Here is a 16,360-nt window from a genome sequence, read left to right on the forward strand (position 1 = left end):
AGCCCTTGCTGCATAACAAACCACTCCAAAATGTATTGGTTTAAAGTAACAGCCATTTATTTAGCTCAGTTTTGTGGGGATGGTTCTTCTGGCCTAGCCTGGGCTTAACGGGGTTTGCTCATGTGTCTGTGGTTAGCTGATGGGTCAGCTGGGGCCTGGCTGGCTCTGTATGGCCTCACTTGCATACTTGGCCATTGGCCAACTATTGACTGGGGAAAGTGGGGGGTCACTGGTGGTGTGTCTTTCATTCTCTAGTAGGCTAGTCTGGGCTTGTTCACATGGTGACAGGATCCAAGAGCAGTAAGAGAACACTCTTCAATGTGCAAGTGCTCTTCAAGGCTCTGCTGGAGTCACAATTGCTTCTGTTCCATCTGCTGAAAGAAGTCACATGACTAAGCCCAGAATCAGTATGGCAGGGCACCAAGAAAGGAATCTATGAAAAAACTGGACCTTTATTGCAATTAATCCACCACACCATAATTTCAATTCATGCTTGCAAAGAAGGATTGACCCAGGAGGCAGTGAATACTCCACTCTGGGTCAAGAAGTCTAGTAGAAGGAATCCAAGCAAGTACCTAGTTCTGGCTAATGTAGATTACTTTAAAGTCTTTCCCAAAACTTGTAAATTGATCCCTGATTTTGGGTACTTTGGGCATTGCTTTGGAGGTTGTCCTGTAAATACTATTGTTCTCACTACTTCTTCTGGGTTAGTTTATTCCTTCTAGAAGGTATCCTCTTAATACTGCTTGTGTTTAGAAGCCAATCACTTCTCTAAGCAGACCTCGTCTCTTCCAGATTTAAAATTTATAGCCTAGGCAATGTAAGGAGACCTTATCTCTACAAAAAAAACTTTTAAAAATTAGCTGGGTGCGGTGGCTTGCGCCTGTGGTCCCAGCAACTACTCAGGAGGCTGAGGATGGAGGATCACTTGAGCCTGTGATCACAGTGAGCTGTGATCAGGCCACTACACTGGGCCACAGAGCAAGACCTGGTCTCAAAAAAAATTATCCACTGTCTTTTTCTTTTACATTCAGTGGAGTATTTATCAAAAATGATGATGATGTGATCCAGAATGAAGCAGGGTAAAGAGTTTTCTCTAGAATGTGTATATTGGTATTGTGCTGGGCTTGCTAATCTTACTGTTTAGGCATACTTTCTTTGGAAAAATAATTATTCCAGCCTTGGAACTGGCATGGATATTTTCCTATGGATGCCAACTTCAATGGTATTTTTGTAGTAATAAAGCGTATCTCGAACCCAAGCATTCTTCTTTATTCCAGGACCTTATCAATGGTTATTTTGGCCAAGCACAAAATATTGATTTTCTGTTGATTTTTTTTGGCTTTTATATTGATTATATATTTGTGCTGTTGTACTGAATACGGTTACTTTTATATATGTACATGAATAAAATATGTTAAATAAGCATGCATAAAATGTACGAACTTGAAAACTGTTCCTTGGTGGAACATTATAGCTTTAGTTGAGCTATCTAAGTGACTTCCAAAAGAAATCATTAGCTACAGTCCAGTGTATTTTGTTCCTGCATAAGAGGTCAGGCTACACTCAACAATGATTCCCAGTTTTTTTGTTGTTATTCTAGAAGTCTCCTGAGAATTCTAATAACTTTTGTGTATAGAACAGAAAAAATTAAAAACCAAAACCCAAAACAGTTGTTGGGCTGGTACCCAGAGGGGCAGACAAGCTTTTTGATTCTGTTACATCATTATGGTAGAGGACATTTAAAATGAGAAAATATGGTACTATGGTATATTGCAAAAATGCTCCTTATTATCCACCCCTCTCTGCATTAATACCTTTTTTTTTTTTGAGATGGAGTTTCACTCTTGTTGCCCAGGCTGGAGTGCAATGATGCGATCTCGACTCACTGCAACCTCTGCCTCCCAGGTTCAAGCGATTCTCCTGCCTAAGCCTCCCGAGTAGCTGGGATTACAGACATGTGTCACCACACCTGGCTAATTTTTGTATTTTTAGTAGAGACGGGGTTTCTCCATGTTGGTCAGGCTGGTCTCAAACTCCCGACTTCAGGTGATCCGCCCACCTCAGCCTCCCAAAGTGCTGGGATTACAGGCGTGAGCCACTGCTCCTGGCCATTAATACCTTTTTCAAAGTGACTTTGCATCTTCTCTTGTCAGGAGGTAAATTCCATTTCCCCACCTATAAATTTGGACTGGCCTTCTGACTTGCTTTGCCAGTAGAATTTGATGGAAGTGATGATTGCAAGTTCTGAGCTGAGGCCTCGAGAGGTCTTTGCAGTCATCTATCTCTCTTGGGTCTCCATCCTTTGTCAATGTGATGAAGCCCAAGCTAGCTTGCTGGAGGATAAAAGATAATGTGAACCAGAACCACATCAGTCTGAATGTCCCAGAGAAGGCCACCAAAAATCAATAAAGCTTTCATTTGCAGCTGACTGCAGATGTATGAGTGAGCTGAGATCAGCCAAGCTTGGCTCAGGTAGGCAGACCCACTCATCTAACCTGTAAACTCATGAACAATAATAAAACCTTTTTGTTTTAAACCACTAAATTTTGTGTGTGGGGGGGTTGTTACACAGTAATTACTAACTGATGCACATAGGATCACAGCAAGTGAGCTTCTTGAGAGAAGGGTTTATTTCTGATTCTGTAATTATTATGAGTTGTTAGCACACAATAGGTGTTTATTATTAAATGCCTATTAAATTTGTGAGTACAGGTGATTTGTTTGGTTTCCTGGGTTGGGCATCTTTCTGGTGGCACAGTTAGATGGATGGCCATTTTCCTCACAAACCACGAGATTTGGAATGGATTCTGTGGCAGAGATACCAGTTGTTCCACCTTCCTTAGTTCTGCAATCCTTAGTTTTTAGCTGGATATATGGCTTCCTGCGATAAAGACCAATCTTTCATGGCTATCTGTATGACTAAGCTCTGGCCAATGGGATGTAAATAGAAGGGAGAGGGAATGCTCTTTTTTCTCCCACTAATTCCTGCTAGCTGGAATGCAGATGTGCTGGCTGGGAATAGTGCAGTCATCTTAAAAATAGGACAGAAACCATGTGCTGCAGGTGCCATCAGTAGCAAGTTTAAAGATCTTGCATCCCTGATGCCTTTGTAAAACTTTCTGTGGCTAGTGTTCTTAATTATAATATTTACCCCTTCTTTCCTATAGGAGAATCATTCATTCTTATCATTGCCATGTAATTAGTGATGCCTCTCCATAGAACACCTCACTCTATTTTTAGGCTTAGCCATGTGACTTGTTTTTGGCCAATGAGATGTAAGCAGAAGTGACATATGCCACACCCAGTCAAAAGCTGTAAAAGCCACTGCACATTTTCCCGACCCTCTTGTTCTTTCTCTGTGTCACAAGAACAGCATGTCCCAAAGCGGAGTTGATCCTTCAGCCTGGGTGCTGGAAGAAGAAAACACATGGAGCAGAGTTATATTCACCCACCTACTACCATGTAGTCAGAAATAAATATTTATGGTTGTAAGATTCAGAGGTTGGGCATCTGCCTACTTTTGGATTTTTTTATATGACAGGGAAATGAATATCCTTTTTGTTTGAGACATTAATTTGATTTCTGTCACTCATGGCTAAATTGAGTTGCAACTAATTCTGCCTTTTATCTCATTCAGAGTAAGAATGATGTAACCATTCACTCAACTGACACATATTTCCTGAGCATGTAGGTCAAGACTGGCACTATGCTAGGCACTGGGGATGCAATTGGGATAAAAAGGGACCCATTCCTTGCCTTCATTATACTAACAGTCTACTGAGGAACCCAGGTATGAAACAAATGAACACTCAAAGACAATCAAAGAAAATAGAAAGCTATTTTATAGGAAGCTATAAAACAGTATAATATGATTTCCTGTTTTAGATTGGGTAGTCAGGAAATATCTCTTTGTGAAAGTGGTATTTTAGTTGGCATCTAAAGGAAGAAAATGACTCTGCTAGATGAAGAGTAGAGGAGGATGGATGGCAGAGGAAACAGGAGGTGCAAAGATCCTGAGGAAGAAAAGAATTGTGTGTATTTGAGGGACTGAGAGAAGTCAGGATGGCCACAGTGTGAGTGAGCAGAGAGGAATACTGGCAGATGAGGCTGGAGGCCAGGTTGCATACAGCCTCACAGCCCATGCCAAATATTTTGGTCTTTGAGAGCACTGGGGAACTGTTGAACATAGCCCAAGATAATCCCATTTGTGATTAAAGATGATCAGTTGGTCAGCTGTGTGGAAAATAAATGGAAGGAGAACATATGACCCAGGGAGGCCAGTATAGGCATATATGGATGCATCTATTGTTTGACATTTTACATTTAGATCTTTAATCCACCTGGAATTAATTTTGCCTATAGTAGGGGTCAAGATTTATTTTCTCCCCCACATGGATATCCATTTGACCTAGCACTATTTATTAAGATGTCTTTTTCCCACTGCTGTCCAACAGTTTTGTCATAAATCTGTTTCTAGACTATTTATTGTTGTATGTTTCCAGATTACTTATTTTGATCCATTTTCCTATTTTTCTATCATTACACAAATACCACTCTGTCTCCATTACTGTAGCTTTACTATATGTCTGAATCTAGTATATAAGTTCCCCATCTTTGTTTTTTTTCAAGCTGTCTTGTCTTTTTTGGCTTTTGTCTTTTCAAATAAATTTTAGAATCAGTTTGTCAATTTTACATACATACACCCACCCACCCAAACACACACACACACACACACACACACACACACACACACTTCTAATGAGATTTTTCATAAGGATTGTGTTAAACCACAAATTATTTGTGGGAAAATTAGGCTGTTTACAATATTAAAAATTCACATCTATGAACATGGAATATATCTCCATTTATTTAGGCCTTCTTAAATTTATCTCAATAATAGTTTGTACTTTTCTGTTAAAACTTTTATACTTCTTTAGATTTATTCCTAGATACTTAATGTTTTCTGGTGCTATTGCAAATGGTTTTCTTTAAAAATGTTATTTTCCAATTGTTTGTTACTGGCATTAATAAATGTAATTAATTTTTCAGTATCGATCTTTAGTAATCTTGCTAAATTCATTTACTAATTCTAAAGTTTGTCGATTATTTTGAATTTTTTATGTATACAATAATGATGTTATTTCTTTCCTTCTAATATTTATGCCTTTTATTCTTATTGAGCTAATTAAAATTTCTAGTTTAATGCTAAGCAGAGATGGGGATGGCCTTCTTCCCAGACTCAGAAGGAAGAGTGTTATCTTCTAAAAAATGTATTTGATAAGTCAAACCTAGGATCTTATTTTAAATTGAATTTTTTTTATTATTAGTTACAGGAAATTTTTTCATGTGTTTATTGCACATTAAGTTGCTAGTTCATATTATTTGTTCATCTTTTAATTGACAGACATCTTTTAAAAGTTGAATTTAAGAACTCAGATGTTATGAATCATTTCTATCTCTCATATATAATGATATTTTTCATTTTCCCTTTAATTTTCTATATGCCTTTTAAAAAATCATTTTGTTATGGGAAATAAAGAACAGACATTAAATAGAATACTATCTATTCCATGAATAGATATACTATATAGAATACTATAGATTCCATGAATCTATCAGCTTCAACTATTATCTAAATTGTATTTATGGAATTTTTTGATTTATGAAAGTTTTACATTTTTGTATGGCCAAGTATTTTAATTTCATTTTCTACTTTGTGAGGTCTTTTGATATAAAAATTTGAATTTTGATGTTGCTTATACATATTAATTTTTTCCTTTCTGTTCTGACTTTTTAATGTCTTATTTAAGATGTCTTTTCATATTACAAAGTAACAGAGATATTTATGTTATCTTCTAAAAGATTTTCATCTGAGATTGAAAGAAATGTGTGTTCTCTAGGTGTTGTGACCAGTGTCTTGTATCCATTTGATCAATTGAAAAATATTATTGTTTAAGTTTTCTATATATCTATATCCATGGCTACGGTATTTCTATTTTCTTTTTCTTTTTTTTTGAGACGGAGTCTCACTCTGTCGCCCAGGCTGGAGTGCAGTGGCGTGATCTTGGCTTGCTGCAGCCTCTGCCTCCTGGGATCAAGCGATTCTCCTGCCTCAGTTTCCTGAGTAGCTGGGACTACAGGCACCTGCCACCAAGCCTGGCTAATTTTTGTATGTTTAGAAGAGACAGGGTTTCTCCACGTTGGCCAGGCTGGTCTTGAACTCCTGGCCTCAAGTGATCTGCCCACCTTGGCCTCCCAAAGTGCTGGGATTACAGGCATGAGCCACTGCACCCGGCCCATAGCTATAGTATTTCTATATCTGTATCTTCTGTATATTTTACTAACTTTTTTGGCTGCCTGATTTATCACTTTCTGAGAACAGAAAAGTACGACTGGTTAAAGAGGCAACAATAATGTGCATGCAACTCTCCATTTATATTATTCAGTTTTACTTTTTTTTCTTCAAGTCTGCAATCCCTGCTGACTAGGCCTAGAAGTGTAATTTATAGCAAAGTGCTCAAAAGTCCACCATAGCATAAATAAGATATGTGGTGAAGGTGTTACAGTGTAAAACCTGGACTTGTTTTCCAGTAACCCTAGAGGACTATACCTATTAAGAAGTAAATCAGAAATATCCAATTACACAAAAAGAATCTGAGAGGCATAAGGAGTGAAGCAGTGATACAACAGTGTGGACCTAATACTGCCAGGAAGCCCTCAGCAGGCCACCCCACACATTTGCTTTATTTACTGGAAATCTTACAGTATTTTACCCCACAAAACATCCTCAGCATCCAAAGGACTATTAAAAACAATCTAGAATGTCTATTCCAAAAGGTTGCCAGGAAACTGTGTTTCCCTTGGGGTGTTATTTAACATATTGTATTTGTGCATGAAATTGAGGACTTGGAATTTTGACAGCTTGATCTTTTGATGAAAATGGTTGCCCTGAAGAGAGACAAGTGCATTGAAACACCAATGAAAATAAAGTTGCTTGGAGGTGTTGCTCTTGCCTTGGAAGGATATTCCTCATTCATTAGTTATGCATTCATTCTATTTTCTACTCATTCATTCAGTCATTATGGAGCACCCATGATGTGACAGGTACTGGGCTGGCACTGTTGTGTTATAATTGTTTAACAACCATCTTTACAAATAAAATAGCCCTGACTGGAACCATTTGCCAATTTCTGTGGTGTAAATACTCATGGTTGATTTCAAGCTATCAACATTGTGACATTGAAAGTAGAGTTGGGAAGAGATGCTAGCAATTAGCTTGTGCAAGCTCCTCTGAGACAGCTCCAGGATAGTCCTCTGTGCTAGGCACTGTAGATGAACAGCTCCAGGATAGTCCTCTGTGCTAGGCACTGTAGATAAACAGTGACCAAGACATAAAGCTTGAGAGAAGATGTAATGTTTAAGTAGGAGTTAGCTAGGCAAAGGTAGCTGTGGAGTAGGGTGGTGAAGGAGGAAGAAGTTCAGGGAGAAGAGCAGCTTGTGCAAAGGTCCTGTGACCACAGCAAAGATAAAAATGAGAGAGGTAATCTGATGAGAAGATTAAGTGTAGTTTTTCTCCATGGTGTTCTGAGACCTCAGGGAAGGATTTTTTTTTGGCGTGCTAGGGAGGGAGAGGAGTGTGGAGACGTGTAACTAGAAAGAATGTGTAGGTTTCCAATTGGCTTGTTATGACTTAGCTTTACCAGTGGTTCTCAAACTTTAAAGTGCATCAGAGTCACCTCAAGGGCTTTTTAAAACACAGATTACTGGGACCAACCACGTAGGTAAGAGGTGTTGCTCCTGCTGCACTGGGGACCACACTCACCTTGAGAATCACTGGAGTGTCCCATTTGGTGCCAACAAAGCTTAGATTTATTGACCCCAGAGACAAGGTTCTCATTCTTTTGTTTCTCAGGGTTTCTGCGTGGAGGCACTATGTCTTGGCATGAAGCAAATTCTTTGCAGCATATTCTGTGTCCTGTGAGAGACGGTATTTCAGAAATAACATACAAATTCAAAGCAAATATCAGTAAGCCAGATTTGACAGTCACGATTTGAAAGAGAGTCTTTTTGTCTTTAGTATAGGCCCAGAGGGCTATACTTTGAAACACAAGCCCACTCCCTTTTGGGTGAGTGGGCTTCCACAAATACCTAAAAATTCATATCCTGAGAACAGAATGGTCCTGCAGTACAATCTGGTATGTAATGGTCATCCTCAGTTTTCATGAAAAAAATTCTTTGTTTGGGAACCTCTTAGCTACTACTCATAAATTCGGTTCTTGACATCAATTTAGGAAAGCAGTCAATCAATCAGCCCATCAATCATTTATAATTTATTGAACACCTATAATATGTTGTGATGCTGGCAACTTCTTCTTTAGCCTAGAGTTATGTTCTGCTTCTTCTGACTTCCTAGCCTTTGCTGGAACTTCACTTGTCCCTTTTGCCGGGAGGCCTAATCAGATGAAAAATGTTTATTTTCTTACGTTGAATAACCCATTATTAATTTTTTTTTTTGAGGCGTAGTCTCGCTCTGTCGCCCAGGCTGGAGTGCAGTGGTGCCATCTCTGCTCACTGCAAGCTCCGCCTCTTGGGTTCACGCCATTCTCCTGCCTCAGCCTCCCGAGTAGCTGGGACTACAGGCGCCCACCACCATACCTGGCTAATTTTTTTGTGTTTTTAGTAGAGACGGGGTTTCACCATGTTAGCCAGGATGGTCTCGATCTCCTGACCTCGTGATCCACCCGCCTCGGCCTCCCAAAGTGCTGGGATTACAGGCGTGAGCCACTGTGCCTAGCCCCCATTATTAATTTTTATCTGACTGCTTTTAATGAGCTCTTGGATGCCAAGCACATTTTTGGAAATAAGTCATCTGGCCAAAACTGCCTTTGAGGATTCTTACCTACAACACAGCTTACTGAAGTTCCCTCAGTTGCTGTTATCTGTGCCTGCTGGTGCATTTTGGTTCACAGTGGTAACTACTTAAACTTAGGGATCATAAAGTGGTTTAAAGAACACCTACACCAAGCTTCTTTTCAAAATATCCTTCATTCTCAAACTAATACCTTCAACAAAACAGTTGATAAATTTTTCAGTGCAATTTTCCATGTCTGGATCCAATGTATATGCATCCATTGGCTAAACAAGAAAGAATAGGGTAAGGGCAAGACTAGAAATGGGCTATTTCATTTTCATTTCACTTGACATTGAGCACCTGCTGTCTGCATATAGTTCTTTCATTCAAGATGCTGATAGTACGTTGAGAAAGCAATGAGTCGTGGTCTGCCTAAAGAGATAAGACAACTGTGTGTGGCCCAGGTGATTAATGGTGCAAGACAGTGTAAGCCGAGTAGCAAAATGAGCGATTCTAGGCACTAAACATTCCCCAAGTTCTTAGGATGGGTTGATCAGGAGGCCCAAAGTGGTTGCAGGCCTCACAGAGGAGGTAGACAGGTTTCTTGGATGTCAGGCTCTAACCCCGCTTGTACCCCTTCCTTACCACTGTCCTTGTATTGGTGGGAGAGGGTACCTTGGCAAAGAGTGAGGGATTGCATAGGAGGGCATTCTGAGGAGCAGCAGGGGCTAAAGTGGATAGATGAGGTATGATATTGGAGTCACTTTAGGGCCAAGCTTAGGATTTTGAACTTGAACCCATATTAATAGATATGTGCCCTAGGGATATTTGAGGACAGTGACAAAGTAAGAATCTTATCTTTTAGTAAGACTAGTTGTATGGTAAAGTGTAAGCGCTGGTTTTAGGCTAGGGAGAGAGACAAGAGTGGAGACCTAGGCACAGTGCCGAAGGGTGTGGTTGTGGGTGAAGATGGGCTGAGCAGTTTGGTATCCATGAAGCGGAGAGACAGGGAGGGACAGAGTCTTTGCAAAGGAACATACAAAAGGGACCTGGTGGTTGGATGTCAGGGCTCAGTAAGAGGAAAGAGGTCAAAGTGATTTCTTTCCATCCATGGAAATGAGAAGATTGGTATTGCCACTAAGAGAAATGGGCCAGCTAGGAGGGCTCCAGTCTGAATTATGTTGGGTGTTGAAGCCTTCAGTTTGCAGTCTGTGCACTGAGAAGTGACCACCCTCAGAGGGTCTGTTCTGTAGGTAGCTGGCAATAAAGGCCTGGGAGTCAGTGAGGTTGAGACTGGAGGTAGCTAGCTACCTGACAGTGGTCTGCAGAGTTGTGAGAGCTGGCATTGTAAGCTAGAATCAGGTTGCCAAGGGAAAGTATACAATCAAGAAGGGTAAGGACAATGTTTGCAAACCTTTTGTTTGTTGCTTATCATGTACCAGACATGGTGCCAGATACTTTGCATGCAACTATCTTGCTTAATCCGTATCACCTGCACCATCCGACAGTGCAGCACACTAGCAAGAAGAGAGAGATCCAAAGTGGGGAGTTGAGCAGTTGAGAGGACTAGTTCCATGACCTTGGGCAACTAACTTAATTAGCCTCTTGGAGACTCCATTTTCTCAGCTGTGAAATAAGGATAATAATAAGCATCATCCCTATGGTCTGTTATCTATTGCTGCATAACAAACTACCCACAATGAAATGTCTTAAAAGGCCAACACTCATTTGTTGTACTTGTGATTTTGCAATTTGGGCAGGCCAGGTGGGAACAATTTGCTGTGCATCTGGAAGTCTGGGGCCTCTGCTTGGTGACCTGAGGGGCTGGGGCTGGCTGGGCATCTCTCTGCCTGAAGTCTCAGGGCTCTCTGTGCAGTCTCTCTATGTGTTCTTTCTATCATGGCAGCTCTGAATTTTGAGAGTGAGTGTGCCAGGAGACTGGAAGTAGAGGCTGTCTGTTTTTAAGGCCAGGGTTTGGAAGCTGGCACAGTTGCATTTACACAAAGCAGTTCTAGATGGAAGGGAGGAGATAGACCCCACCTCTCAATGGAGTGTCCCTCTTCGGTGGCCCCTTTAATGGCCATTTCATAGGGTGAAGATTAAATAAGACAATGAGCACAACGGGCTTAGCATAGCACCTGAAACATCTTAAGAGCTCAATGAATGGTAGCCATTGTCATTATCAGAGGTAGTATCAGGGTCATTGGAGAGAGATTAGGGATTAAGTAAAGGTGCTGTGTTTCAATGACCAAGAGACCATTGCTGATCTCTTACAGAGACAGCCACTGCCTTGTTCTCAGTGCTGTGTTAGAGGTGGGCGGCCAGTATGCAGGAGACAAGAAGTGAGTGGGAAGGCTGCTCACAGGCTTGAGAAGCTCAACCACGGAAAGACAGGAGAGAAACTGGAGAGTAGCTGCAGGCGGGCAGGAGGAGGGCAACAAGGCCATATGATAGCTTGTTTTCCCAGTGGGACATCTCAGGCATGGGGGTGGTGTCAAGTGAGGACACATGCATGTGTGAAGGACAGAAGGACGAGGAGAAGGAGAGAAAGTTGTTTGGAGGAGGAAGGGGGGTGAGGCTGAGAGACTGAGAGAAAATGTGTGGGCATGTTCATATTTTAAAGGTCAAATTTATTCTAGGCAAACTATTTGTTTAAGATTTGTATGCAGATGGAAACAACCAGGATATAAACTCCTCAGAGGAGGGATGTGAGAGGAAGAAGAGTTTACAATCCTCATTTCGGGCCAGTAGACACACAGCCTCCCATTCCAGGCTGAGGGCAAAGCTTAAGCTGGGAGGGGACTTGGAGGAGGGAAAAGGGAAGGGTTACATTTTTGGTATCAGTGGCTGGGAGCATCAGCTGTATATTTAAGAGTAGTGGGGGACACCTACCCAGGGTGATATGGAGCCAAGGCCACAATGAGAAGTAGTTTTGGGAACCCTAAGAACTGACACATTTGTGGTTCTTCCCCTGCCCATATGTAATTTATTAAAAAGATTAAAAAAAAAAAAACCCAAAAACCCCAGCCGGGCGAGGTGACTTATGCCTGTAATCCCAGCACTTTGGGAGGCTGAGGTGAGCGGATCACCTGAGGTCGAGAGTACAAGACCAGGCTGACCAACATGGAGAAACCCCATTTCTCCTAAAAATACAAAATTAGTTGGGTGTGGTGGCACATGCCTGTAATCCCAGCTACTTGGGAGGCTGAGACAGGAGAATTGCTTGAACCTGAGAGGCGGAGTTTGCGGTGAGCCATGATTGCGTCATTGCACTCCAGCCGAGGCAACAAGAGCAAAACTCCATCTCAAAAAGCAAAACAAAAATCAAAAACCAAAAAACAAAACAACCCTAAATCATCAAGTTAGTGTTATGAAATGGAGGAAGGTCTTAATTTTTCCCACGTTGCTTTGATGCTTTTTTTGAAATAGGAATTGTGTGGCCAACCACAGTGGCTCACGCCTGTAATCCCAGCAGTTTTGGAGGCTGAGGTGGAAGGATCACAAGCCCAGGAGTTCAAGACTAGCCTGGGCAATGTAGTAAAACCCCATCTCTACAAACACAAACAAACAAACCCCAAAATTAGCTGTGCAAGATGGCATGCCACTGCACTCCAGCCTGGGCAACAGAGTGAGGCCTTGTCTCAAAAAAAAAAAAAAAAAAAGAAAAGAAAAAAAAGAAAAAGAAAACAAAAAAGAGAGAAAGGAATCCTGAGTTTTTTCATAAAACAAAGTTCTGGTGCCCTCGCTTTGTGGGAGTGTTAAGCCGGGGCTTGGCTGGCCCAGAGGGTAGCCTGGCACAGTGTGCAAGGCCCACAATCCCCGACACCAACCTGGTAGGAGCTGCTGGCCCTGGAATTCCTTTTCTGCAGACTCAGCATTTCAGGAGAGGATTCTTATGGTCTCCCTAAGCCAGACAGGTTTTATTTATTTATTTATTTATTTATTTATTTATTTATTTATTTTTTTGGAGACAGAGTCTTGCTTAGTCACCCAGGCTGGAGTGCAGAGGTACGATCTTGGCTCACTGTAACCTCCGCCTTGCGGGTTCAAGGGATTCTCATGCCTCAGCCTTCCAAGTAGCTGGGATTACAGGCATGTGCCACCATGCCCAGCTAATTTTTTGTAGAGAAGGGGTCTCACCATGCTTCCCAGGCTGGTCTCAAACTCCTGAGCTCAGGCAATCCACCCACCTTGGCCTCCCAAATTGCTAGGATTACAGGCATGAGACACTGTGCCTGGCCCAGACCCAGGTCTTGACTAGCTGCCTGCTGCCCTGTTTGAATATCCCTGAGGATAGGACCCTGGGGAGTTCCCTTAGTTTCCAACGTGAGCTTCATCAGGGCATACAGGTTTTCGGTTTCTTTATTCCTCGCAGTATCATCAGAACCTAGCCTAGTGCCTGGCAGACAGTCAGCACTCTCCCTTTGTTGGGTGAGTATAAGAATGGAGGGGCATCAAGGGAGACGGTGCAGAAGGGAAGATTCAGATTAAACCATAGGCTGAATTTGTCCAGGTGGCTCTGTGGGGGAAGACTGAGGTAGTGTAGATAATCAATAACTAATTCCTCAAAAAATCATTTCCATATCCTAGGAAGGAAGCATGAGAGAAATGAAGAGTTAGTTCTATGGATCTTGGATATTTTTTTTTTCTCAAAAAAACTGACAAGTTATATTCCTATTTGAAGTGCAGAGTGAAACTGTATGGTTCTTTACAAAAGTAGAATGTCTTTGCTTATGCACAGGCCATATGGGACTCTGGAGTGGGTGTTTATAGTGCCAAAATAAACTCCCTAGATTCGCAGCCATGAGCAGTAAGGCTGGAGCAGAGTTTCTCTTTCACCTTAGGAAACTTGAATTTATTTTGAACAAATTAAAATAGAGTGGGCTTTTCCCATTATAAAACCAGTGCAAGCTTATTATGGAAAATTGGGGAAATACAGAAAAGGCAAAGTTTTGTTGAGTAAACTTTGCAGAGCATAGGTAGGGGGCTGGTTGGTGGTGCAGGGATGAGCCCCAAGACAGCAGGAGACCAGAGACTGGAGGGCATTTCTAGGGCAACCTTGAGAGGTGGGATTCACTGGGGCTACCTCTATCTTCTCAAGGCACAGATCCCATGCTGCAGATGTATGTGGGATGGTGGTGTGGAGGGAAAGAGACGTGTTCTACAGCTGAGGCTTGGGGCGGGGTCTGTGTTGTCAGCCTGTTCCTGTAATTTCACATTATTGTGGCTGAGTTTTTGTGATCCCAAAAAAAAGACTTAGTGTCTCCTTGGGAGGGTAGGGCGAGAAGCAGGTTAATTTTCTGCAAAGATCATGTATTGTCTTCAACAGCAGTAGCTTCCAGAAGGTGTGCAGGGACCACAGGGAAACCATAATGAACCCTGAAGACCAACGGGGTTTATTCTTTCATCCAACAATGTCTGCTACTCAGTACAGAGCCCTGTGCTGGGGATAAAGTGGTCAATGCCTGTCTTCTTAGAGCTTGCAGTTTGGATTACATGGGTCCTCATTCTTGACTGAGAGAATGTGGGCCTATGATCATAGAACTTCAGGAAAGCCTGTGGTCCTACTGTCTGGTCCTACCCAGCTCAGTCCTTTGGAGGGGGCCTCATCACCTTCGCTGACCCACTCCAACATTATTGTCTGAGGTTTTTCTTAGCTCTCCTCTATTTACTTTTCCCCAGAGGTAGATGTTCTGGAGCTTGAAATAAGCAGCATGGGTCTTGGAAGAGATGGGTCACCAATGCAGGCCAGCCATCCTTTCCCTGCTAATAATGGGGGAAGAGTGGACAGCTGGGCTTTGGCCCAGGACCTGCCTACCACGGGATGCTTTGTATCTCTCCTGTGATTCTCTCTCCGCAATGCTCTCAGAAAGTCAGTGTCCTCATCCAGCTTCCTCTTTTCCTCTCACAAAATGTGAATCAGAAGCTTCCAGAATTTATACAAGAGGGGCTGGTGACAGCTTAAGACAGTACTCCATACATGGGATCTACATCAGGAGGAAGAGTCAAGCCTTGAGTCAAAGGGACAAATGCCAATGCTGGCTTCTCAGGCAGTGGTTAGGAGAGGATTGTTTTTGAATAGCTTTTTTGTAGGAGGACCTTGGTGTGAAAAGCAGAGGCCTGTGAAACAAATACTTCTCACAACATACATATGGCCTCAGAAACTCATCCCTAATGAGGCATTTCAAGAATCTCTGGGCTGGGCACAGTGGCTCATGCCTGTAATCCCAGCACTTTGGGAGGCTGAGACAGGAAGATCACTTGAGGCCAGGAGTTTGAGAGCAGTCTGGGGAACATAGCAAGACCCCATCCCTACCAAAAATTAAAAATCAGCTGAGCATGATGGGATTTGCCTGTAGTCCCAGTTACTTGGGATGCTGAGGCAGGAGAGGATCCCTTGAGCCCAAGGAGTTCAAGGCTGCAGTAAGCCGTGATTGTGTCACTGCACTCCAGCCTGGGCAATAGAGTGAGGCCTTGTCTCTTTCTCTCTAAAAAAAAGAGAAAAATCTCTGGAGTTTCTTAGTTTTTTCCTTCTTTCTCCCTTCATAGCACCTGGCACTGCCCAAGAACTGTGACTATTATGACTCTTTCATCCAGGATCTCCTTAAACAGCTGTAGTTTTAAAAATTCTGTTTCATCATCCACCTAGACCATTAAAATAGTTTAGAAGTTCTACCATTTTGGCATCTAAACTCTACTCGCTGTCTCATACCTAGAAGTAATAAAAACTATTTTGTTCATTTATGTTGGAAAGAGCTTTGGGAAATACAGTGACTGGGTTTCTCAGGATAGAGTGCAGTGCAGCAGCACTTTCATCACCAGAAAAGGAAGGGCCATTTGCTGTGGCTCAAAGGTCCTGGCTGTTCAGAACAGCTCCAACTTCTAATACTCCGTCCCAACAGTCAAACTCATAGGTTCTAAATTTTGACTTTGAAAATATATCTCCATAGCTGGGAGGCAGTTACTTTTCTTTAGGGACAAGGACTTCTTGCCTGGTTGGAGCTCCCCAGGGAAGATTAGAGGCAGTACTGTGAAATTGCTGTGAGATTTCACACAGGGAAAATGAGACTTGCCCTTTTCATTATTATTTTTTTCTTGTACAGTTACTTCTTCAACTTTTTTTTTCTCTGAAGACAGAGACTAAAATGTAGCAGTGGGTTCAATTTAGACATTGACTTAGAAAATAAAATGAGCCTCAGGTACCGGCAAGTTTGAATCAACCCCCAAGGTTGTTTTGTTGGGAAGGAGGATCCATCATGTAGTAATTGATTATGTCAGCTCTCCTTTGAGTGTGAGTTCATTCATTGTGGTGGGTGGCATCAGGGCTGACCTTAATCAACCAGTAGATCCCATATTCTTGGACTACTCAAATTTCGATGCCACTTAGGAAATACAATGAATCTGTCATCAGGCCCTTGAATATTCTCCACATCTTGTTAAGTTTTCTTTCAAATTTATTATATAAATATTTTAATAATAAAAGTTTATGAAAGACAATGTAAAAAT

The sequence above is a fragment of the Pan troglodytes genome, chromosome 2 (genome assembly GCF_028858775.2).
Source record: "Pan troglodytes isolate AG18354 chromosome 2, NHGRI_mPanTro3-v2.0_pri, whole genome shotgun sequence".
In the NCBI taxonomy this organism is placed as follows: domain Eukaryota; kingdom Metazoa; phylum Chordata; class Mammalia; order Primates; family Hominidae; genus Pan; species Pan troglodytes.